The following is a 26,879-nucleotide window of genomic DNA, read 5'->3' as shown; positions in this document are numbered from 1 at the left end:
GGATACGTGGGCCTCCCAGATTTGAGAGGAAAAAAACAACACTTCCTGGGCATAAATATCTTTCCATGTGTGTGTGGTGTGGGTTGTTGGGGGTCCCTCCTCCTAGCACACACATACAGTTTTATCTGGCAATTTTCACACTGTAGATAAAGCAAATCCCCTTAGTATTTGGGAAATCTCCTGGTTAATCTGGAACTGAAAGAAGTGTATGATAAATACTAGTTTATTATCACACAGTTTGTCCAACTAGCTGTACTGATAACAGGATTAAGGAGAATTAACATGTGGAGAAAGCTAAAGACAATTATTTGGTATATACATTGTGGCTATTAACTCTGAGGATACCAGTGTAATTACCATATTCTAATATCTGGAGATAAACATTTTGGACTTGATTCTCTTCTCACAATAGCATACATCCAAAGCAATTCCTCTGAAATCACTGGAGTTACTGCAGTGTAAAACTAGTATAAGTGTGGAGAATTGGGCCCATTGTCCAGTATAATAAAATGCAGATTCTTCCATTGCAAAACAGTGACATTAAGAATAAATTTGACCCAGTGTAACTAATGTTACAATTTCTGGAGTTAGGTTAAATAACGACAAACCTTCACCCAAGCAAAAACCTAAATGTAGGTTTTTATCATCTGTACATCGGAAATCCCTCCCATTTTCAATATCTTCAGTATTGAAAATTGTTAGTGGACCAACAGATGCTAAAATAGTCCATATTCAGGGGGAGCTGATTGGCAGGTGTAAAAGTGTTTCAAAGCACTCCAATTTGAGTTAAAATTCAATTAAATAATTTTTCAACAGATCAGTTTTATTGCTTATTCTCTTTTGAAGTAAAAAATCAATACTTTCCCCTAAAAATAACCACCCAAGCCTGGAAACCCCAAGGATATGTTTCAATATGTTATCTTTCATATAGGATATACCATCTATAGTTCACCTACAGTCAGATCCCCAGCTGGGGTAAATCAGCCAGCTACAATGACATCAGTTTACACCAGCTGAGGCTCAGGTCCACAATACGTAACATACTCAAACATCCACCCTCCAGAGTTCTTGCAGTTTCCACACCTTGAACCATCATTCAGTTTGGCCTTTTCTAAGGCTATTCCCAGAGTTTCCACACTGTCCCCAGTTTAAGTGAATTTGGAGCTGTTGAAAAGTATCACGTTGACAATCCTGAAGAGTGAAGTCCTCTTATCCACAGTACAAGTATCACGAAATTGGACCTACCAGGCAATGTTGGACACTTTTTTGCCTATAGGCTTCAACCGTAATTTGGCATGACCATCATTAGGGCGGTTCAGTCTCCATGCTCATTCAGTTCTTGGCCTTTCTGCTGAGCCAAGAGCCTCAGCTGCGATTGGTGGGTTTTGTTGTTTTCAGTGGACAGGTGTCCAGCATTGAGAACACCAAGCTCACTTCACATAGGATCCCAAGCACCTCCAGGGTGATGGCGACTTTTTGGTCACTGCCAACCTGGGCCAGTTTACAACACACTGGGTAAAATTCAACTCTGGTGAAAGCGACAGGATTTAAAAATAGAACTGCCTCTAATCACCCCAGGGCTGAACTGGCCCCATTATTTCTTTCTAATCTGTCACTGTTGTACACATTGGGGTCTCTCTCCAAAGAGCATTTGTAACTCCCATTGATGCTAATGGGTGTGACATGCGGGTATCCAGAAGACAATAGATCCCATTGACTATCGTAGCTCCCTGGACTTGAGTGATGCTCGACACTTGATTAACCTAAACTAATGAGGCACAACTAGAACCAGTGGAAATGCGTAGGACTCATGCCCTCTGAAAGGCTATAGTGCAGAGTTTACAGTGGTGTTTTCCAATCAGACACACCAGGAGGGCTTCACCCTCATCCGGAGAGAGACCAGTGGAAAGTGACGGCAAGAAAAAAGTACACACTTAGGAGCAAGCACTCTCTTCCTTGAACATGCGTACAGTGCACACTGGGGCCCTGACCCTTGGCTGGTGCTCCTGCAATATAAATAACAATAACAATGACATAGGAGATTGTTTCAAATTCCTGGGAAGTTTAAGGTTTTGCAAGATTTGATGTCAGCTCTCCACTCATGGGCTCTTCCTCTTCATAGGCCAGGAGCTTGGAGGTTGCTTTCCCAATTGGCATATAGGCAAGCAAGAATGACCAGCTCTTTCCAACATAAAACACTGATAATTTGGCAAGCAGGAACCTGTGAAATCTGTGAAAAGCCAGTGACCCATGCAGTGGACACTGGTCATGTACTGACAAGTACCTGGCATTGTCATGGAGTACTATCCACCAACCTGGTCCTGAAGGGAGGTCAACACTTCTGCAAGGTGATAAGTGCCATTGTTCATTCATTTATTCATTGATTCTCCTGCTCATGGAGTGTAGAGTGCACACTCTGGATCACCCATGTCCAGAGCCTAGTCTCCTGCCAGTGTTGCAGCCTGCTCTGTATTAAGGCTGAGGTAGGCAAGGTCGGAAGCCACAACATCCCTCCAGTATTTGTGCGGCCACCCACGAGGTCTTCTCCATCCAGCTTTTATTGGATCAAGTGCATAAAGCTGGCGGACCTGCATGGACTCCAGCATACAGAGCAGAAGTCCAAGCATCCTGAGCTCATGTTGAGTCATTTGGGAAGACATTGGAGGCTGGTTATTCTGACACCTGACATCCTTGTTCAGAATGTGATGAAACCACCATGTATGTATGCCTTCAATTCATCCTCGCTGGTTCATGTTGTAAGTGTCCAGCTGACACATTTGAGTCTCTGTGGTGGCCCAGGTTTCAGAGCCATACAAAAGGATAGAAGTCACTGCTGCTTGATAGATGTGCATCTTAGTCCAAGTTGATATGTAGCGTTGATGCCAGAGAGGCTTCAAGAACGTGCATAACACCCAGAGCCTTGCTGATGCGATGTGTCATATCAGCAAGGCAACCTTCCTCCTTGGTGACAACAGAGCTAAGATACTCAAATGAGTTAACAGATTCAACTTCTTGTCCATCAGTTACAATGGGTAGGAGTAGAGGTCCACCATCAGCTTGGTCTTCTTCCAATTGACTTGAAGACCAAGCTTACCACTCAAACTAATGCCAAGGGAGCTCCTATGAATCTGCTCCTTCTCCTCTTGAAGTTAATGGCAAAACTCCAAGGGAAGCTTGATCAGATGCTCTTATGGGGTATGAAACAGTATTAAAAATCAAAGTCTCATGTAAAACATATAGTTTATTGGGAACACTTGGTATAAAAGTTCTGTAGTACATCAATCTTTCTCATTGTATTTTACACTGCCAGTGCATTCCAGGTCACAGCAGGTTAGTGTTTTTGTCATATCTTGCAATGCTTGCCTTTATGTAAGTGCTGCTAAGAATAAAATTAGCAGTGGGAGAGAAACAGCAGTTTGATGTCTAAATTTAGAAAACTTGATGAATAAATCTATTAACTTCATTGCAGAAGGAGAAAAGAATAGCAACCCTTTTGTTTAAAGGAAAAATAAAATAAATATAAAATAAGAGCTGATTGCCCCTTTAGTTTCTTGAGGGGGCTGATTTAAAGTCTTCTAATTCCAGGTAGAAATCTAAATATTAGTTGATTGCCTGGTTTGATTCATGGGACCATGACTTAAGAAGAAATTTTCCAGTCAGATCTGAGAGATTTTGTTGAAAATATTGTCAAAAAGGTCTGTTTTCAGCATTTATTGGAGGGGAGAAGCACAAAGGCTATGTCCTCTTCATTACATAGCATAAAGCAGGTTCTTCCAGGTGTTCTGTGCTAACATGATGCTGGCTTCATTGTAACGCTCACAATAATCATATATCACACCCCAGACATCGGGCAAGCAATACTGCTCACAATGTGAGCACGACCGGAAGGAGTGAAAAGCTGATTCCTAAAATAATGGTGAAGTGAAATAGCACAGGGAGCTGTGGGTTTTAAGAGAGAGGTTCCGAGCTTATAAATAATACTGAGGATACCAATAATTTCCTAAAGTGAAGTTAACCCCAGTGCAGATGGCCTGCATAGGAACATATGCACCACTTAAACCCCATGGTAAGGGCCAAACAGGGTATATATACATGGAAGCTCTGATCCAGCAAAGCAACTGAGCACATGCTTAACTTTAAACACATGAGTAATCCCATTGACTTTGCTGGGACTACTCACATGCTTAAAGTTAATTAAGCGTGTGGTTAAGTACTTTCCTGGATGGTGGCCATAAGGCCTTTCTGCCCTAAGGGGACATCCACCTGGAGAAGAGATCACAATTTCATGGATCCTGAGCCATGCCTGAGGATGGATTTAATTTGTCCCAGCTCTCTAACTCATCTCCTTCTTCCAGGCTGCCTCAGGAGTCCTGGTGCCAATAGAGAGGCTCCAAGATGGGAGTCAAAAGTCCAAAAGAACAGTGGTGTGACTATAGATCTGTAACACACAAATCCCAAAGCTGCTATTGCAGAACCTTAAAGAAACAGTCCATGACTATGGCAATAAAATCAATAGCCATGGCATGACACTGCCCTTTCCTTAGCTTTTAGATTAAAAAAAGGGGACACTGATAGCTGAGCATGTTAAATCCCTGCTGAGCAGGAACAAGACTATGCCTCAAAATGTTTATTTTCTTCCTTTAAGAATATTTGCTCCGCTTTGATTTCCAGTGTTTCCAGTTGCCATATCAACCTGAGAAACTTGCTCTGCAATTGACAACATATTTTTCAACACAGGATTTTAACACTGGTTGCGTCAGCACAGAGTTTCAATCGCTAACGTTCCATTTTTTTTTTTTTTTAAGTCTGTATCTTCCCAGATAGCCCATGTTAGTTTGGGAATGTGCCATTCCCCGTTTACTCAACACTTCTCAGGTCTCCTGAAAGGCAAGACGCAATGGACCAGAATCACCCCACGAGCAGGAGAGAGGTCAAAACTATGGGCCAGATCCTTAGGTCTCGAAAATCAGCATCACACCATTAACATCAGTAGAGCTATACTGATTTAAACCAGCTGGGGATCTGGGCCTATACGCTTGCACGGCAGGCCTGCTGCACCGCAGGAGGGATTCAGCCCTCAGGGAAGGATAGTTACCATTGCTGCCATTCTTTTGGAAATTCGACCAATCAAAGTCAGCTTCATTCTCTAGAACTCTATGGGACTCTCAAAGCGTGGCTGAAAGAGGAGATACATTGAATCAACGGCGAGCACTACCTCTTTTCTTTGAGGCTGGGCTGTCTCTCTTAGAGCTCCCCCGGTGGAGGGGACCTTGTCATCCTCCGGTACTGTTAAGGTACTTCGCCCTTAATCCAGTGGACTTTCAGTTGCCGTTGGCCAACCTACTGGCCTAAACAGGAGTGAATCTGGCCCCAGGGCATGAAATGAGTCTGATAGAGTGAGAGTCTATAACATTTTTCATGGTGACTGTACTGGGCTTTTAAAGAGAGAGAGAGAAGGAGAAAAGAAAGGAAAAAAACCCTGAATCTCTATGTTTTTAACATGGAGATGCCGCCACAGCAGGAAATAATGGATTGCTGTGATGGTGGCTTGCCTGAAAGCCTGTAGATTTATGTAATGAGAAATACAATTCTTGCAAAGGACATTGTTAAATCTTTTCAAAATTTCAGCAATAAGCCATTTTATTGCTAATAATATGGCTAGATTCTTCTTTTGAAGAATCTAAGAATGTTTGACAAGAGAGGAAAATGGATAGGACTTGAGGCACTGTAATCTATATTTTTCATTTACCTTGCTTGAAGCTTGAACAACACATGTGCCACAAATGATTTGTTTATTACTCATAGGCCCTAAGGGGACCAGTATCCAGTCTCGGAAGCATAATGGCTATTCAGATGAAAGCTTTAATAGATTGTTGCAGATTTGATATCAATGCAGCAAGAGAAAGAGATATGCAAATATTCGGAATTAAACAAACTAGCAGCCACCTTTCACCTCTGGAACCGCGGTTTCAAATCTGGATCACATCATAAGTGAAATGAGTTTGTTGGCCTCAGTCCAGGTCTCTGGGGAAGTTTTTTTTTTTTTCTGTCTCACAACAACATTGCCCAGTTTGAGATGTTTGGCATCTAACTGGCGTTTGTGGCTGAGGAGAGCTCAGGGGTGTTTCAGGTCAGGACCAAGGTATATTAGGAGGGGAAACAGCTGCAGTCCCGGTCTGCTTGTAACAGGGTTGGCTACCACCCAAGTGCCGCCTCATGGCCAGAGGTAGCTCTACAGCACTCCCCTCCTCCTGTTGTCTCCTTCACAGCGTTCCTTAACCAAACTCACGATAGTTCAAAGGAAATTAAAACATTCCCATCCTGTGGTCCAAGTTATTCACTCTTTAAGTACACACTGGCCCTCTAGCCCCCAACCCCTGTTCAATATCTCTCTCCCGTTAGTTGAGAGGTTCCCAGCCCTCTTTCCCAGAATTGGGCACAGTTAAAAGCCTCTGCGAAAGCTAACCTTGCTGCTGCAGATCTCTGCCTCCAGAGCATCCCCCACCTTACTGTGGCCACCTGCTGCCCTTTATAGGGAAGTTCCTGATCCTACTCAGGTGGGGCGCATCCTGTAATCAGGGTTGGCTTAACCCCAGCCCATGGGGCAAGCCACCTTGTTACTCTGCCCTATGCCTATCTTAAACCAGGGCTAGTAATCTCACCCTTAGATTCTGTATAGATTTTTATACCACACTCATCACCATAGCATCTGATCGCCTTCCAGTAAGAAACGTGACTACACAACAATCATGTGTTCTCTTATCCTCTTCCCAGGGGGAGAAGTGTGTGCAGTGGAGTGTCGTGCTTTGGCAGGGTTTTTATTTAACTATACGCGTTGCTCCATGTTTATGTTGCAGAAGGCAAAGTCAAAGAAATGAGCCTTGCACTTGGAGTGAAAGGTGGTGAGCTTTTTGCTGGTCCTCCTACTGAGCCATAGAAATTAAAGATGGAAAAGCGCTATACCCAAAGATCCCAATGGCCCCTCTATGTTGTGTTAACCGCTGTGGCAGGAGGACCCAGTTATATGTTTGGAGAAAGTAGAGCAGAGCTGTAGCTTCATGTGGGGACACAGTTTAAACATGGTTCCATCCCATCTACACTGCAAGACCATCTTGGGGGATTGCCTTGTTGTTAGCGGGGTCCCCCGTGGTACAATCTGCCTAGGAGCCCAGCCCCAAATCCACATCAAGAAATGCTAGTATAACACCCTTGTCCACCTTACAATTGAAACTCTGCCAGCAACAACTGAGAACATGAAACACTGGGGAAAAATAATAATTATACATAAAAAAAAAACCCTGTAAAAGTTTTCAGTGTCTTCTCAGTTCTTGTAAAACTGCTATTATCTTGTCCAACCTCCGGAGCTTTTTATGCAATTATCAATTATGTCGGGTGGATTTCAAAATGCAGTCTGAAACACAGAGGCCACATCTCAGGAAAGAATGCTCAATATGGAGAAGTATAGAATCATAGAATAACAGAGTTGGAAGGGACCTCTGGAGGCCATCTAGTCCAACCCCCTGCCCAGAGCAGGACCAATCCCAACTAAATTCCCAACTAAGTATTCCTCTTAGCAGTACTTTTATTTGTTATTTGCCCAGAATGGAGCATAAAAATAAGACAATGGAAAAGGTTGCAGAGAAGGATGGTCCTGTGGTTGAACCACTGGGTTGAGATTCAGAAGACGTAGGTTCAGTTCCTGACTCTGCTGCAAACTTCCTGTGTGAACGTGGGCAAGGCGCTTTAATCTTGTCATGCCTCACTTCCATATCTGCAAAATGAGGATAATGATAATCCTGATGGCCGTCTTGTCTACTTGGATGGCAAATTCCTTGGGCAGGCAGTGTCTCTAACAATGTATTATTAGTAGGATTATAACAGTGGAGCCTAAGGGTCTGTCTGCACTGTATTGTAAACCTGGGTCTGTTGGACCTGGGCCTGGGGATCCAGTGGGTAGGTCTACACAGCAAGCAGAAATCCTTAGAGAGAACCTGGCAGAGAGTCTCAGAGCGCATGTCTATAGACTCAGGCTTACGGAGCTTGCATCACGGCAGTAAAAATAACTGTGTAGACATCTCCGGTGCCAGACTCTGTTTGCTTTTTAATACATTTGATTCTTTTTAACCCTGGTTGGGCCTTAGGATGTTTTCCAGAAAGTTATCTTGCCTAAACCTTAATATGGCTAGCAGTCGATTTTAGAAACAAGTAAGGAGATGTCAGTAAATTTGTAGGAAGAGAGAGTAGCAGCCGTTCATAAAAAATATTTAAAATATTGTGCAGAAAGGGTCGCAAACCCTATGGCTTGGGGTAGTGATGCAGCAGTGTTTGGTGCTGTTGCTATAGAATAATAGAGTATTTGTAAATGGAAAGATACTACTGTTTGGTCCACATTTTTCAGTGAGAATGACAGCACTGAGCACTCCATGACCTGGACTCAAAAGTAGAGCTGGTTGGGAATTTCCCAACAAAGTGTTGTTTCAGTGAAAAAAAATTGATTTGTAGAAACTGAAATTGTTTGAGACAGAGGGCTGGTTTCAACGAATCTCCTGATTCTATTAAAAAAAATTTGATTTTTTTTTCAACTTGTCAAAACGTCCGAATATGATAGTTTTGAAACAAAAAGTTTCATGCGTGCATTCTAAATGCTTCTTTGTTTTGAAATTTTAATTTATTCTAAAAAGGGGTTTTTTCTAAACCATCAAAATTGCAGTGACAGATTTCAAAATTATCAAACTGAAATGTGTTGTTTGAGCCAATTTCAAAAATCTTTCAGATTATTTGTTTGTGAAATTTTTCAAGATCAACTTTTTGATTTCATTTCCCATCTGGCTCTTCTCAGAAGAGACCAAGGAAATTCTTTTGTTCTCTTCTTGGTCCCACTGAAGTACGGCCATGCTAGGTCAGACCAATTGTCCATGTAGCCCAGTATCCTGTCTTCTGACAGAGGCCAGCAGCAGATGCTTCAAAGGGAATGAATGGGATGGCAACTATAAAGCAATCCATCCTCTGTTGTCCAGTCCTAGCTTCTGTCAGTCTGAGGTTTAGGGACACCCTGATCATGAGGTTTCATCCCTGACCATCTTGGCTAATAGCCATTAATGGACTTATACTCTATGAACTTATCTAATTCTTTTCTGAACCTATACTTTTGGCCTTCACAACATCCCGTGGTAACATATTCCACAAGTTGACTGTGCATTGTGTGAAGAGGTACTTCCTTCTGTTTGTTTTAAACCTACTACCTATTAATTTCATTGGGTGACCCCTGGTTCTTGTGTTATGTGAAAGGGTAAGTAACACTTCCCTATGCACTTTCTCCACATCATTCACGATTTTATAGACTTCTATCATATGCCCCTTAGTTGTCTCTTTTCTAAGGTGAACAGTCCAAGTCTTTTTAATCTCTCCTCATATGGAAACTGTTCCGTATCCCTAATCATTTTTGTTGTCCTTCTGTATCAATTCTGATCTATCTTTTTTTGAGATGGGACAACAAGAACTGCATGTAGTAAACAAGGTGTGGGCATACCATGGATTTATGTAGTGGGATTATTATATTTTCTGTCTTATTATCTAGCCCTTTCCTAATGGTGCCTAACATTCTGTTAGCTTTTTTGACTGCCGCTGATTTCATACCATTGCAGTTTTCTTCGTGCTGCTTTCCAAGACCAAATCTGAGCCAGACTCTGAGTTTTGTGTGAATGGCAAGCGGGTTTTTTTTCTATTAAAAAAAAAAATGTTTCCTGAGTATAGAAGGCTGTCTGATCACAAACAGCTTTTAAAATGATTTTAGTAAATAGTTTGAAACCAGACCACGAAGTCTCTCGTAACTGTAGGCTTGTCCTAATTTGGTTTGTCGCTGGCAGCCCATTTTCATTTTCTTCCCCAACTCCCCCAACCCCCCCTCTGTAAGAGCAAAATGTTGTATGTTACTTTTGAATCAGGATTTGTAGGAAGCTGCTACACCGAAGATACATAAGTAAACAGCGACACCTTGTGGACAAAGTGTATCAGCTTTTCCAAAATATGGAAAAGGCTTGTCGACATGATATTTCTATACTTTACCCTCTGTCCTAGAAAAATCAAATTTCAAATGGAACGAATTAAATGTGCCATATGTTTTGGTTCATGGTAGTATCAAGAAAGAGTCTTATTTCCACAATTCTGCAAAAGTGAAGGTGCCCAAAGCAGTGGCCAATACAGATAGGGGATCTGGATTATTCTAAGCTCTGAGCATGGACACAGCTCCAAATAATGTCAGGGGAGATGATGAGGGGAGAATAGACTCTTAAGTGCAGCACCTGAAATTCAAAAGGTAAAGATGCAAAACATGACGAGCTATAGAAATGCTTGTCAAGGGACTTGCTGGGCACTAGCAGATGCTCACATAAACAAGGGCTCAGTACCAGATCGGTCAAAATGAAACTACCATCCATTAGTACAGTTCTGCCTATAAAGAGTGTAGAAGTCTCATGAGGACTTCCATACAAGTAATGGTATGGCCACATCTCTCACCAAGTCAGGTTAAAATGAACTACTAGCTCTGGGCAACTGATATGTTGAGAAGAATATTTGTTATAAATTTGGCCCTTTATCCTGTACATGCACCAATACTAAGCTGAGTGTTCACCATCCCGAATGAACAAACTATGTTCATCTCATGCTACCGTTCATTTCTTCTCTTTGCTACGTATAATAAGTATTGTTTCTGCTCCCTGACTGAAACCTTTCAAGCCAGCGACGGAGGCATAACAGGCTCTCTAGCGTTTTTGTGGAGGGAATAATTATTTGTGCTGAAATTCACGAAGCTTTCATGATTCTTAGACTTCGTCAATTATATCGAGTGGCTGTCCAGATACTCACACACTAATAATAGGACCTTACAAGTCATGGCAAACTGAATTTGGTGTTCTTGCACAAAAATATTTGTGAATCAGGGTTTCTTTCATGTTCAGCCAGCTCTCCTAAACCCTCTCTTTAACACAGACTAGAGCTGCAAAGCTCCAAATCCAACCTGCCTTAGTGAGAGATGTGGACATATCGTTACTTGTATGGAAAACCTTGTGAAAGTTCTGCACTCTTTGCAGGCAGAACTGTAGTAATGGGCAGTAGGTTTATATTGACCCATCCAGAATTGAGCCCTTGTTTATGTGAGCATCAGCTAATGCCCAGCAAGTCCCTTGATGATCATTTCATGTTTTGCTTCTTCTGTGGAAGCTCCTTTCAGGATCATGCCCATAGTTTGTCAGTGGTGCTCTAGGAGTCTGATTCCAGCACCAGTAATGCTTGTTTGACAAAGGTGTAAGTGTGACTTCAGCAGATTGACTCCTGATTTACATACACAAGGATAACTGAGAGAAGAATCAGGGCCTGTGTTTCTGCCAGTCAGGGTTCTTGCAAAATGTCCGTTTTTAAACTTACGTGTTTATTATTTATTTGCATTGTGCATCACGGCAAAGAAGAGTTTTAAGGGGGGATTTGAAGGAGGACAATGAGGAGTCTCTGTAGGTTATGTGACAGAGTTGGGCCAGATGGCTACAGGAGAGCGATAGAAGGCAGATATATTAGCCCCAGGCTAAATAGGTCCCTTTTCCCTGGGTAAGGTAACAGGGAAGTTTCCAGAACAATCAGGAACCTTCTGGAAACAATTAAAACAGACAGGCTGATTAGAACACCTGCAGCCAATCAAGCTGCTAGAATCAGTTATGGCAGGCTAATCAGGGCACCTGGGTTTAAAAAGGAGCTCACTTCAGTTTGTAGTGCGTGTGTGAGGAGCTGGGAGCAAGAGACGCTAGGAGCTGAGAATGAGAACACATACTGATGGAGGACTGAGGACTACAAGCATTATCAGTCACCAGGAGGAAGGTCCTATGGTGAGGATAAAGAAGGGTTGGGAGGAGGCCATAGGGAAGTAGCCCAGGGAGTTGTAGCTGTTGCACAGCTGTTCCAGCAGGCACTCTAGACAGCTGCATTCCACAGGGCCCTGGGCTGGAACCCAGAGTAGAGGGAGGGCCCAGGTTCCTCCCAAACCTCCCAACTCCTGGTCAGACACAGGAGAAGTTGACCTGGATTGTGGGTTCACGAAAACGGCCAAACTGAGGGCTGCCGTGAATCTCCAAAGCGAGCAAATCCGCCAATAAGCACTAGACCCACCAAGGTAGAGGAGGAACTTTGTCACAGTATTTAAAGGGAGCTCCTCCCATGCACCGGTGGCAGCATGGGAGAAAGCACCAATGTGCTTGTTTGAAAGTTTAACAAGTGGGCGATGAAGGCCGGCATTGCTGGTGAATCAGAGGCAGGAGGCAAAATCACGATAGCCTCTGAGAGATGATGGGTTGCATGGGGATAGACTGTGAAGGGCCTTGAAAATAAAGCCAGGTAGTTTCTGTTTGATGGGATGGAGAAGAGGGAGTCTGTGAAGAAGTGCAAAGAAAAGTGTAACATGGTCAAACAACAAGCTAGGGATCTTTGAAGCAGCATTTGGGATAGATATGAGCAAGGCAAGATGAGATTTGTCAAGGCCAGAGAAGGGGATGTTGATATTGTGACAGACTGACAATATCCTGGACAAGCTTTATGGAATTAAGATAAATTTTACTGAATTAAGTTAAACCTTATTGAATTGGGTTTAATACCTTTGGGGTCCACTGTATGTTTAAAAATGCAGTTGTCTGTTGTGGCATTTTATGTAACTCCTCTAGTAGGTGGGGGATGGTAATGTCCTTCCTCTGTTATCAGCCCTGTGAAGCCACCCTCCAGGAGAGGTGCGCATGTACTAGTTCCCATAGGCATGGGTATCCATAGGCCAGGGAAGGCTATGCCTCCCCAAACAGCCAGGCATGGCCCTGCCCACGCTCTGCCCTGCGGCCCCACTCCTGCATACCCCCCTTCCCCCGTGGCCCTGTCCACACTGCTCGTCTTCCCGCTCTCCCTCAGCCTCTCCCCTGAAGCTGGTGGGGGCTGGGGCTGAGGCTAGGGTGGTCCGGCCAGCAGCTCAGGGTAGCTGGTGGGTCGGTGCTCAGGCCGGCTAGTGCTTGGGCCGGCTGGCCAGCAGGCCGGGACTCAGGGCGGGTTGGCCAGCAGCTTGGGCTGGCTGGTGGGCCAAGATTCATGGTGGCCAGTGGGCCAAGACTTGGGGCAGTTGGAGCTGGGCTTCTCCGGGCACGGTGGAGGACTCAGGGCTCCGGTGGCATAAGGAGTGCAGAAGGAGAGGGGTAGGGCGGGGCCTTGGGCGGAAGGGGTGGGGTTAGAGGCTAGCCTTTGCGAACAGGGGGTTCACGCACTGCCCATGCTAGTTCCAACTGGATTCTCCAGGGACCAACAGACAAAGAAAGGAGTTTTGGATAAATAGCCTGATTTTACACAGGCTCAGGTCCAAGGTATTAGCACCTCATGGTTTGCAGAAGGCCCCAATTCTTAGGGAAGGGTTGGAAGAACAGAGCCAACAGAGGCCCCATAAGACTGGATGCTTGTTCTGAGCTGAAGCTGCAATGAACTTGAAACCACAAGGAATCCCTTTGGGTTGGGTGTTGAAGGCCTGCTCCTGCCAGCGCCCCACATGAGGGTTGGGGTGATCTCTGGTTCTTTTATTGTTTTTAATGTGTTTTCTCTGTAATGCTTTTACCTTAAGAATAAAATAGCCTTGCATAAAAGAATTGCATGGTAACTATAACTGTGGGCAATCAGGCTATTAACCTGATTGCAAGAAAGCAGGCCTGCTTGGGCAGGCTGTCTCTGCTAGGAATAACGCAGTGAAGGCAGAGAACTGTGCAGCTTGCAGGTACTTCAGTCAGAAGGGAGTGAGATGCAGGTCTCCACTCAAGAAAGGCAGCAGCCTGGGGAGCTGGAAGCCTGAGAGTGGGTGCCCTTGCTGAACCACTGAGCTGAAATACAGGTGCAGTTGCCCTGAAGTGTGACAGATACTGCAGGAGTCAGTGTTCTATTAGTCAGCTTGATATTATCTAGTCTTCGAATTTCAGGGATTTTTTTTTCACTGTTGTTTTTACGAATGAAAGCTATTTTCCAAATGAAGAATATTCTGAGATTTGATTGGTAAGGCATTATTTTTACTGGTAAGCTGATTCAAGGCCTCTGATATTTTACTTTCCAGCTGTCAAACAGAGGTGTCCCTCATTAAACCAAACCAAACCAAACAATCATGTGAGGCCTTATTGCCTGTCAAAAGCCAAATGGAACTCTATATGTGAGTAGTCTAGGGTGACTTCACACTGCAAGTTGGGACACATTCTCATTTGAATATGGTTGTGTTTGCAAAACAAACACTTGTGTAACAGAATCTACCCTATATTTAATGCAGGCTTCCATCGAGCTATTTTATATTTCTTTTTCAAATATACTTTTGGACAGTTCCCTAGTTATCATGGAATAGTCACTGGAAGTGAGTATTTCCTCGTGCTAGTGTCTGGGGTAAGGATACTATTTCTGGCTCTGCCAAGGGCTCACTGCATAACTTTGAGCAAATTCCTTAACTGCTCTGCACCTCAGTTTATCTGTCTATAACATGGATTTAAAAATACTTACCTAATGGAGGTGTTAGAGAGACAATGTCTCTCTTACCAACAGAAGTTGGTCTTATCAAAGATATTACCTCACCCACCTTGTCTCCAACATCCTGGGACCAACATGGCTACAACATGGCAAACAATAATGGGGGTATTGTAATACGTAGGTAATAATTGAAGGATCAGAGATCCTTGGGGGAAAGGTGCTATGGAAGAGAAAAATATTCTTATTACTAAATAGAAAATTTTTCCCTGCCTCCAAAACACTTGAATTTACAGTAAATTACACAGCTACAGGGGCAGGTAATCTTCTTACTCAGACAGATGTAAATGAAAAGGAACTCTTTTAAAGCCAGTGGAGTTACAATAGTGTAAAAAAAGAATATGGGAACTTAGAATCAGGCCCATCCGTTTATACTATTCACATCAACTTTTAATGGAAATAAAATGGTGGAAAAACAGGACTGTATCAAAGATTCTACCCTGGTGGAATTTTTTAAACTTAGAAATAAGATGTCTGGACTGACAATCCTGCAAGAAAAAGATACTCCCTGCAAACCCCAATATTAGTCACATATCGTCTTTCTATCTATTTAATAGAAATTCAACTCCCCTGCGGAATCATTTTTCGACTTCTTTCCATGGACACCTAAAATCCTGCAGAGATTCTATTTTTTTTTTTTAAAGTGCCACTAAATCTTCACCTCATTGAGAAAATACCAATTTCATTCAACAGAATCGTAATTAATCTAGTTTGGAGGTTGAGGAGGGCTGGCATATCCCCTTAACTATGGGTAATGAAAGCCCAAAATAGACTCAGGCAGCTTAATGTTCATGACTTGGAATCCTGCCCTTAACAAATGTATTGGATGTTCTTACATGGCCTCCTGGCTGCTTATGCTCATATATCCATGTGCTTTGATGGCATCGTGCCCAATCACAAGGTGGCGTGCCAGTTTCGCTGGGGGTATAGGTACCACACAAAGAAGGGGAGGTTTGCTGGGTAACCTGCCTAATGCTCGAAGTGGCATCGCTTATGTGTGACATTCCCTTCCATTGTGATAGCAGCCCCACACTGGTGCCACAAAGCCCCCTCGGACTCATTAACACACGTATGGGCCAACAGAGCAATGGTAGAAGACAAGTTGCTCCTGGGTAATCCAGGTTGCCAAATAGACAGATTATGTAGCTGCAGGTACCTATTACAGCCAGGGATAGGGTGTAGAAACGTATAATCACATTTGAGTCCATCCCTGAGGTAGTCTATAGGTATGAAGATCCAGTGCACGCAGAAGGTTCAGGACACTAGCTGAATGTCAAGTGGCCTGGCTCCCATGCATGCAATCCTAATGCCGAGGGGCTCGCCGGAACTTTTCCATCCATTCTTCTTTTGGATGGAAAATTGGGTTTTTGACTAAACTGAAGTTTTGGGCAAAAGTGTCTAGCTTTCCTCAGGAAAATCTCCTCCTGTTTTTCATTGGCATATCAGAAATCAAATACTTTTCAATTTTTGGCTGAAAATATTTGGGTTTCAGATGAATATTTACAGACATTGGTGGTCAAAAAGCATAAATTTTCCAGCATGGGGGTTTTTTCAACAAAAAGGCTGACTTTTCCACTGACATTTTTGATGCAAATGAAGAAAATTAATTTTCATCTAAATTGACTGGGGGAAAATAACCATTTTCGAACTAGCTCTCCTACTGACATTCATGGAGCTGCACAGATGTACTGGGGGCAGAAATTATGCTAAAGAGCGAGCCCCAAAGCAGAGCAGTGCTTCCTGTACTGTACTCTGTCTACCAGATCATTAATGATTATGTTAAATACACTGCAGTCCTCGTTCCTAGTCTTCTGCTCTATCGATTAGACCGCAGGACCTCATTGAGTGGTTTGCAATGCCTACTGTGCATGAGGGGAGGCAAACATAAAAAAGCATAAGGAGTGAGCCTTAGGTGAAGCTCAAGAGACAGCCGAGTTACCTAGCCCCTGATCAGCATTGTAGCGATGACTGAGGTAGATAAACATAGCTGGCTTGTTGCTTAAGCTTCTGGGTCAGATCTTCAACTTGTGTAAATTAGTGTAACTCCCCTGAAGTGAACAGAGCTCTGCTGATTTACACCAGGTGAAAATATGGCCCTCTGAGTGGAGATGCCTGATAGGAAGAGAATAACCAAAGAATAGGCAAAACTAAGAAATGTGTTTGTCAGTAGGAGAGATCTGCAGCTGTTGACCCTTTTGCTGTTAACTCTGTCTGGGTTATGGCTCTGAATGTGGTAGTAACCAAAAGCCTTTACTAAGTGATGGTTGCTAGGTAACCAGGGAGACTGGACCAATGGGTTGCTATTTCCCCACACTGGGAAATGAGAATCCCCCTTACCTGTGCCAATAGGTCCAAGCTGCTGGGGAGGGAGATGCGAGCGAAGGTCAAAGGAGAAGTGATAAGAGGGGAATGGAGTGTGCAGGATCACTTGTAGTAAGAGAACAAAATAGGTCTCTAGGAGAGAGGAAGGCGACCTGATGGTGTGTATTTTCTGTGCACTAGGCTGCTGACCAAACACAAAATGGAAGCTGCCTGTGCATTTGTCATTTCTCCATTCTCCAAGGGTGCAGGAAAATAGGGTGACCAGATGTCCCGATTTTATAGGGACAGTCCTGATATTTGGGGCTTAGTCTTATATAGGCACCTATTATCCCCCATCCCAGTTTTTCACACTTGCTATCTGGTCACCCTGAGTATGTAGAAAAACAAGTCACAACAGATACAAACTACTTACAGCACACCTTTCATGTGTCTTCATTTGGTAAGAAGTGAGGGCGCTCCTGAGGCCTATGAATCAAACCGAACAACAAGGAAAATTTCAGAAAATAAAAAATTGTCAGAGACACAGAAGAAAACATCTTTTACTTTTTGACCAGCATGTGTTTTACTTAACAGGAAAAAAGAAAAAGGGGAAAAGGCTCTGCAGTTGCTGGGTGGGGTATTTATTATCAAAGTACTAATGAACTTGTTGTGGGAGAATGGGTCTGATTTCTATTATTTAAAAAAACCCACTTTTCCAAGGCTAATTGTGAGTAAGGCCCCTGATGGCTCCAGGGAGTGGGAATGGAAGGATGAAGATGTGGGGGATATGGAGGCTGAAGGGGTACAGAGCCCTTCGTCCTCCACTCCAGGTCACTGGTTTGAATTTGTCCCTGATTGTCATGGAACAAGCTTTTCCCTTCTTGGCCTCCAGTTCATATCCAGCCCCAGAGCTCGATCACCGCCTTCAACTCTGTGAGTTGGGGGCTGGAGAAAAGCTTGGCAAGGTTCCCTTCCTGGAGATGGACTCATAGCATTCTGTCAGTGGACAGCTTTGCCTCCTCAGCCTGCCACCACTTCCCCAAGGAAAAACAGAGGCTTCTGTGCCTCTGTACTGGCCCTGTGTTCCCCTCCTCCCCACCTCCTGGGTAGGGTGGTTACAGTGCATCCACTCTGCTGTAGACGGCTGCCCCTGAACCTGCGAAGCAATTGAAGGGGCTTCAGCATAGTCAATGCAGCTTCAGGCTACATGTTCACTGTCGGGCTTGGGTTAAGAAGATGATGCACGTGCCTCAGGCCCCTAACTGCCTGCTGTCAGCATGACTGTTTTCGTAGGATCCCAGGCCCATGGAACTCCCTTCACAGAGGTTCGGGGAAGGGATGGGGACAGCGCACCGAAGTCTGTCTCACTCCCAAAACTCCTATTGCATCATCAAGGGCAGATCCTCGTGTGGTTAGATCTCTCCACATACTAATCTTAGGGGCCCCGAGTCAGTAGCTGTTTAGTGGCCTCTGTAAAATGGGTGAGTGGATCTCAGGCCACTTTGTCAAAAAGAGGTCTCCGCATCACAAATCACCACTACAGCAGGGTAGTGGCATGAAGCTGTCTGGGCACCAATCTACCTCCTCATTCCTAGAGGTGGACCCATATAGAGTCACACTAATGAGGCTGGAACAGCTTCCTCTGCTTCTGCCTGTTCTGTAGATAAATATAGGACTCAATTTCCAGTCCAGCACCTTTCCCCACTCTAAATTCACTATGTATAGATTGATAGATAGTGGATATTCTTGTTCGTGTTCTAGAGGTAGCCTTAAACAGGATGTTTTAAGCCATGTTGCTGGCTCCTGGAAAGGTTAGCCACATGGCCATGCGGTGGGCAAAGTGTGTGATTGCCATCGAACTAGGCAGTCATGCTCTCCTTGTCTTCGATTTCTTTATATGAGTCAGAGGATGAGTCAGACAAGGAAACACTGAGGCCACACAGGTGGCCAACTCTCTAGTCTAACCTGTGCAATGACTGAGGTTTTGCTGCGGAGCAGCAGTTAAAGAAAAAATAACAGAACGTGAGTCACATTCATCCCTGGTGCAGCTCCACCAATTTCAATGGCACTAAACCCATGACGAATCTGGCCCCGTGTTCGTCCTTCATAAAATAAAGGAAGCTCCCTCCTGCAGCAGAATCAATTGGAAAAGGGAGAGAGGGGGAAAATGTGCTTCCTTCTAACCCACATTAAAAATAATCATTTTAGTTGCACAATGGGGACAGATAAAACCAGTTCTGCTAGATACCACGGTACAGTCTCCACAGCATGTCATGAAAAACAAATGGGCAAAACCCAGGGATTTCTTTCATCTCTGCTCATTTATATATAATACAGGGGAAGTGAGGGGGGCATAAAGTGTGTGGGGGAGGGGGTTTTTTTTCCTAAGTTGATCATGTCACCAGGGTAAGCACCAAAAAGCTTTAGTGTGGATTTTATACATGGACAAAATGATTGGAAATTAAAGTTTTTATTTGTCAGGTTGATTTAGACCAGTTGGCTAGAAATAATAATATTTATTTTTTAAAAAGACTGCCAGAGTTTTCTCTAGTGTGCAGTGTTTTCTGTCTCAACCGTTTCCTCCCATTTGGCAGGTCAGTTGTGTATGTGAGCACTACTGGAATGCTGAAATACCACCTGAGGGAGAAAATTGCTAATCACTAAAAATTACTAATCATTCTCTCACGCTAAACAAATCCTGCGGAGAGATTTTTTAGTTACACAAGGTGCTGCCCCATGCCCCTTTCCCCCCAGCTAATGATACAGAGATGCAAGAGGGACCATATCACATCCTAAAATTCATTAGCCGGGGCATTTTCACATGGTAAGTTCTAAGTCTGAGTGCAAAATAAAGATACAAAAGACTGAAAAATCTTCGAATGCACAGCACCAGTGCTCTCTGACAGAAAGGGCAGGGAAAGGAATTTAGACAGCTATATCATATTCTCTTAACATATTACATATTGCCAACCGTCCCCAACTGACATTGTAACCCTGTTGTCCTGGGTGCTGTATAATACCATAGCAATTGTGGTCCCTTCAAAGAGTTTACAATCTAAATAGACAAGAGAGATAAAGTTTGGAAAAAAGGAAAGCATTATTTTATGGGTAGAGAGCTGTGGCACAGAGATTAAGTAATGTGCACAAGGTCACACAGAAAGCAGAGCTGGGAATTTAACCCAGAGCTTCTGAGTCCAGTGCCATCCTTCCTCTCGCTCCTCTATTACCCCCTTTCCCTGCCATATAAATTTCTTATCCCTAACAATGACATTTTAATGACATCCCCGGGGATATGGAGCCTTCTCTTTCCCCACTGTATTTTAACAAAGCCATACTCACACAAACCTTCTAGTTGTCACTATGCGACATACCATGCCCACTCAACTGGCCACTGGCAGCAGGACAGAAATCCCAACCCTACTGCTCCAAAGCCCAAGTCCCACGAGAATTATAGAAGGGAGACCACTGTGGTGAACAAATTAGAGGATGTGCAGACTAGGAGAACGCGCACCGGTGAGATGCTACTATAGTGGTCATAAAAAATATATTGCCCTAAAGTGTAATTAACAACTATGGCAAACATATTTCATCAGCAAGACTAACCCATTCAGCAGTAGCTGGAGGGGAATAAAAAGAGGCTTTTAATCTGCCCACTCCTAGCTTCAGTGCTCTGTATTTCCCCTGCAGCAGCTGATGTAGCAAACGTCTAAAACACAGCAGAGTGCCGCACATCCAGCGTTCCAGCCACTGCTACAGACATTGACTCTAGAAGAGGAATCAGGGTGCTGTGAGATAGGGTGTTCGACAACTGAGAGCAAGAAGGGCCACGCATTTAGTGGGGAAAATTTGAGGTCATGTACTCTCTGGCACAGTTCCAAAAGCATACACCCTCAGCTGTTTGAGTCCGGCTCTTGTCTTACACTTAGCTTGTAATTTCTCTGGGACAGGGACCATCTTATTGTTAGGTGAGTTCACAGCGTCTATCACAATGGGGTCCTGCTCCATGACTAGGGCTCCTAGGTGCTATGGTAATATAAATCAATAATAATAATTAATAGTAATGGCTAAATGCATCAATCTCTCTGGTTCAGAAACCTGGGGGATTTTAGGCATTTCTCCCACAACTAGCAGGAAAAGTGCTGTGTAGATGGCAGACCTCGCTGAATTTAAATGTGCACCTTACGGTGGATTTAAAAAAAAAATTTGCTGTACAGTTTTGCTGGCTTAATTCTACTTTGGGCCTCTGAGAGCCATTAGAGAACTTCTGATCAGTGGAACTTGGGCATGTTTTGTTTTCCGTCTTTAAGATTCTTTGGAAGCCTGTTTGAGCTTCAGATTCCACAGCCAGTGCTGTGAGGCCGGGATTTCCTAAGGCTCAGCTGCTATGCAACAGATGCACAGGTGTGTTCTGATAACACATCAGCATTCTTGGTTTTCACTTAAGCAGAAAGAAAACAAAAAGGTAGCAGATTAAGTCATATACAGGCACTAACAGACGAGAGAGAGCGAGAGAAGTTTGAAAGTACATTTGGCCAACATAGGAGGTCCACGATAGCCTCACAGAAACAACTTTTTTTTGACAATTGTGACAGGAAATTTTACCACCAGCCTTTCTGAAACCTACAGTCAGGTTGGAGATTATCATCAGATTGTAGCAAAGCGCTTGAGCAGACAAAATACCATGATCTTTAGTCAGTCACCATCAATTCAACTTAGAGACTAACCAGTTTATTTGAGCATGAGCTTTCGTGAGCTACAGCTCACTTCATCGGATGAAGTGAGCTGTAGCTCACGAAAGCTCATGCTCAAATAAACTGGTTAGTCTCTAAGGTGCCACAAGTACTCCTTTTCTTTTTTCTTTTTACGAATACAGACTAACACGGCTGTTACTCTGAAACCTGTCATCAATTCAACGTGACACCATTGTGATAGCGCCACCTGCTGAGCTGGCTGTTGGTTTTGGGTTGGCTTTTTTTTAAGGCATTTCATGGGATTTGATTCTTTGAGTCAAATATAGCCCTAGTGTAAACAGACTCAACTGTTGACGCCAGTGAAGCCTGCTTGCTCCAGGGCTGATTTTATCCCCCCTCGTTTCTCAGGTATCAATCAAGTACTATCACAGTGTTAAAAACAGTAGTGGATGCTTAGGACAGACTATGACTAAACTACACTGACTCAGGTACAGTACGTTCTCTGTTCACTGCAGCCCAAGGCCTGGAGCTTACCGTGCATGTCAGTTGTGCCCCGCTAGAATGGAAAACACAAGGCCTTTTCCAGGAAGATTTTTTCACCACCCACTTAAATAGTGAAAAAGTTTACAACCAGGAACAGGTCTTAGGCAATTACATCTAGAAGACCTGAATGATGTTTCACTACAGGACAGATCCTAACTTGCCCTCCAGGACTGAGTGGGACCCCTTATTACAGCTCTGCCCACAACCTAGGATAGCTAGATATTTCTGCTAAAATGATCAGCAGTGAAAGAGTTAACGTTACCATTTAAGTTGTTGTCATTGAGCTGGAGCATTAACACCCCATTGGAGTGAATGGGGGAAGGCCACATGACTCAGCTCTGTTAGCTCCACTGAGCGTTTTGCTTGTGCAAGGGCTGCAGGATGTGGCGCTGATACTCCAAACACAGGTGCATGTGCTGTGTAGCCCTGCTCGCTGCTTTTCACCAAATCTTCAGAACTATTCCAAAACTAGAGCTTCAGCCGAGTGAGCTAGTCTTCCATGCAGGAGATGGGGGTTTGGTTGCCTCTCCAAATCGCTTGCTAACCTCGGGCTTGGAACAGTATGGAGACAGCATTCTGCATTGCTGGGTGGAGAAAGTACTTTGTATCACTGACAGTGAACTCCTCCTGCCACTGTGGTGTTGAGGGCTTCAAAGGGAATCTCCATCCAGTCCGTATTGGATGGAAGGTTGGTGATTGCAATTGGAAGGTCAGAAAGTGAGGCAAGGCAAGGTAATGTTGTAGGGCAGTGGTTCTCAAAGCTGGTCCGCCGCTTGTTCAGGGAAAGCCCCTGGCGGCCTGGGCTGGTTTATTTACCTGCTGCATCCGCAGGTTCAGCCGATTGCGGCTCCCACTGGCCGCGGTTCGCCACTCCAAGGCAATGGGGGCTGCAGGAAGCAGCGCAGGCCGAGGGATGTGCTGACCGCCCTTCCCGCAGCCCCTACTGGCCTAGAGCAGAGAACCCCAGCCAGTGGGAGCCGCAATTGGCCGAACCTGCGGACGCAGCAGGTAAATAAACCAGCCCGGGCCGCCAGGGGCTTTCCCTGAACAAGCGGCGGACCGGCTTTGAGAACCGCTGTTGTAGGGGACAAACTTCTGAAAATCTTCACTAGAGTTTTTGACTGTCAGCAGACAAACCTTTCTGGACGTATTCACCATTGTTGCTTACCCCATTTAGCTTTATCTATCTCTCAGCAAGATTGAGTGCTTGTCTACACACAAAAATGATACTGCTTTAACTCTACCAGGATCAGGGCCGGCTCCAGCTTTTTTGCCACCCCAAGCGGCAAAGAAAAAAAAAGAAGCAGGGCCTGCCGCCGAGGAAGGAGAGAGGGAGTGAAGCACCCGCCGCCGAATTGCCGCCAAAGACGCCGACGTGCTGCCCCAATCACGGGCAGAGTGCTGCCTTTTTCTATTGGCCGCCCCGGGCACCTGCTTCCTTCGCTGGTGCCTGGAGCCGGCCCTGACCAGGATCGTTAAAGGAGTACAACCATACTAATATCAGTACAGCCTATTCTTGTGTGGGAAGGGAAATAAGCTATACTGATACAAAGCACCTATATACAAGTATAACTGCATCCACACTAAGCAAAACTATTTCACTATAAAAAAAGTCACACCCCTAACTAACATAGTTATACTGGTACAAGACCAGGCATAATACTGAGCACTATATTTGTAACTCTGCTGCCATGCTGAAGGAATCAACAGCCACCATAATTGGATTGTTCACTGATAAGTTTGATAAATGCTTTTAATGTACATGAGTCAGAAGCAGTGGATTAGTGCATATTTTTAAAGATCAATCAGTAATATTAACATGAAGGTGACTTTCAGCTCAAGTGACAGATTGCCTGTGAAATGCTTTCTCAAAATATATAAAACGATGCTTTTTATAAAAACACCTGGCACTCTCCTGTCAAGTCTTTCTCCAAATCAGTGTTGCCCGGTAAAGCAGGATCAGGGCTATTTGAAAACAGCAGCAAGTTAAGCTCTTCTCTGAAAGTTGTGGTGAGGCCTAATTTGCTTATCACCTGGGGTTTCCTTTTTCTCCCAAATTTAGGCATGCCAGTAATTTTTATGGTGATTGGTCTGGTCATGCTTGTATACTAGTTCATTGCAGGTGGGAGTAAAATAGCCAAATATCTGGAACATCTGAGTTGGGAAAAGGGAGCATAAAGAAGTCTACAGGAAAGAGATCATGAGGGAATTATATTAAAGCCTCAGATTGCTCAGAGGCCCAAAGTTCTCTTTTTCCATCCCCACCAAGCCATGGCTACTGAAATCTGCATGGGCCCAGTGCACTGCAGTCAGCTTGGTTAGCACTAAATGCAGCATGGCTCTTATTAACTCACATGTAAGGAAGCTGCAGTTAAATGAGTTACTCATTAACTCTTAGGTAAAGCAACATAATTAAATAGGGCACTTTGTAAGCCACAGGTAAGCAGTCTGCTCAATAATGTACAGATAAAGCAATTCACACTTAATTAGAGTGCTCCTTAACCAAGAGCAATAATTCTTATCTATGCTTTCATGCAGAAGGATGTCAGAGTGCTTGACAGACTGTGGACCACAGACTGTTGTTCTTGTCTGTTGTCTAGTCTCATTAGGTATGTCTATACTGCAATGTAGGTGCAGATTTCACACTCAGGCTCCAGCCTAAGCCCCCTTCTATCTACACATGAATCTGCTAAGCCAGGGCTCAGACCCAGGGACCTAGGACTCCCTGGGGATGAAGAGTCCAAGCTTGACTCAAGCCGGGACCCAAGGTTCAAGCCCTACTGCTTTGCAATGTAGATGCAGCCCCATGGGACTTCTGCTTTAGGAGTCTGCCTAAAGTATCCCACAATCCCATGGACTGACTGCTCTTTGTCTTCTGGACAGTTACATTTTCCCACATTGCACCACAAAGGGCTAGAGCAGCCACATTTTGGGAGGGGACTAGGAAGTCTGGATAAGGGTGCTTGGACTCAGATCCATATAATACAGTATAGACTCTGGGACTCCAAGGTGGGATCCAGGGTTCAGCAACTCTCAATCTGGGGTTACAAATAACCTTAGGTGCTTGAAACCTAGGTTAAAAAAGGTGCTGAAGACTTAGGGTCTGCTAACTCGAGTTCTACTAACCCTGGGCTTACATTGTAGCATAGACCTACCCTTTGAGTCTGTGAGTGTATCCACACTAGGAAAAAGGTTAGAAGGCTGAGGCAAATTCTATCTAAACCTACAACTGCCTTGTCCTCAGTTGGATGTTAGTTACTACATGTTAGTTCCACCTTTTTTCCTAGTGAACCCAAGGCCTGCAGTGTTTGAGTTTACTGAGGGCCAGATTTTGGCAGATAGGGGCCTAAATACCTTTGAGGATCAGGGACTCCAGGATTCTCTCCTGTGCCTACAGTTTGGGCTGTTTTACATGCAGATTGTAATGGTTGAACTTAACACCTTATCTTAAACTGGTTTCATTAAATTGGTGCAAAAGTCTGTGTGGACACTTATTTTATCTTCAATCAGGCTTATTCTGATTTAGATTAAATTGATTAGGAACAGGTGTAAGATGAACCAAAGTAAGTTACTCAAAACAAAATAAGAGGGTCCATACAGGGATTTGCACAGGTTTCAATTTGGGTGTAGACAGGGTCTGATTCGCCATTGCTCTCTGTCTTGTGCAGTCATTTACACCACTGCAAAGTGGGTAAAAAAAATGCTACAGTTCTGATCTGCTGTAAATGACTGCACAAGATACAGAGTAATCAAGAATGAGGCTCATTGTGCTTGCTAACTTACAGGTGGAGTACCTCCCAACTCATCAAGGTGCACCAGATGGAATGGTGAAAAAGAAGAGCGCAAAGACAACAGGAAGAAGAGGAAAAACAGATGAAAGGTATCCTGTCAGCTAAGCAGCACCTCTTGTCAGTCACAGACTGGAAGGGTTGCCTCCAGGGAAGCCAGTTCAGGTAGCAAGAGTGATAAGGGATAGATGATTCACCCAGCTTGAGATAAGGAAATAAATTGTAACTGGGTTCATAATTTTGTTCCCCTATTTTTTGGCCACTGCTCAGGTTCTTTCCTCCATGGATAGATTTCTGAAATAGATTCTGATTCCCCCAAATGTGTGATGATCCCTTATTAATTATTATTATTTTATTATTATTTATTATTAATTATGGCTCATTGGGAAAGAGACTCTGCCTTGCAATATATTTTGGTTTGGTGAACAGGAAAAAGAGTAAAAAGAAAAGGAGTACTTGTGGCACCTTGGAGACTAACAAATTTATTTGAGCATAAGCTTTCGTGAGCTACAGCTCACTTCATCGGATGCATACTGTGGAAACTGCAGAAGACCTATGTGCTTGCGAGAGGGGAAGTATTGCCTCTTGGAGGCGCCCAGCGGGGGTGGTATATATTTGTCCCAGGTCACTGGGTGGGGGCTCGAGCCGGTTTGCATTGTGTTATTGGAATGAATCCCCTAGATATTGAACCCGGCCCTTGTTGCTGCCAACTCTGACGGGCAGAAGGGTTACATTTTTGGCAAAAAAAAAAAGCAAGGTCTTCTGCAGTTTCCACAGCATGCATCCGATGAAGTGAGCTGTAGCTCACGAAAGCTTATGCTCAAATAAATTGGTTAGTCTCTAAGGTGCCACAAGTACTCCTTTTCTTTTTGCGAATACAGACTAACACGGCTGTTACTCTGAAACCGTTCATCTGATCTGTTCTTCTGTCCAGTTAAGCTTTATGTATTGCATTTTCCAAGCAAGTTCATTCTTCTAACTAATCTGTTCT

General features: G+C 44.0%; 1 long non-coding RNA gene across 1 annotated transcript in view; it reads right to left on the bottom strand.

Annotated features, from left to right (window-relative positions):
• LOC141993816 (uncharacterized) overlaps positions 1-26,879 on the bottom strand; it is a 111,436-nt gene that overhangs the window by 11,766 nt on the left and 72,791 nt on the right. Inside the window, exon 2 of the long non-coding RNA XR_012640951.1 lies at positions 17,300-17,352. This is a non-coding gene — a long non-coding RNA (uncharacterized LOC141993816). The remainder of the gene's footprint in view (positions 1-17,299; positions 17,353-26,879) is intronic.

Source organism: Natator depressus, chromosome 9 (assembly GCF_965152275.1).
Source record: "Natator depressus isolate rNatDep1 chromosome 9, rNatDep2.hap1, whole genome shotgun sequence".
NCBI lineage: Eukaryota > Metazoa > Chordata > Testudines > Cheloniidae > Natator > Natator depressus.
The sequence above is the reverse complement of the archived record's forward strand: the minus strand, read 5'-3'. Positions and strand labels throughout refer to the sequence as shown.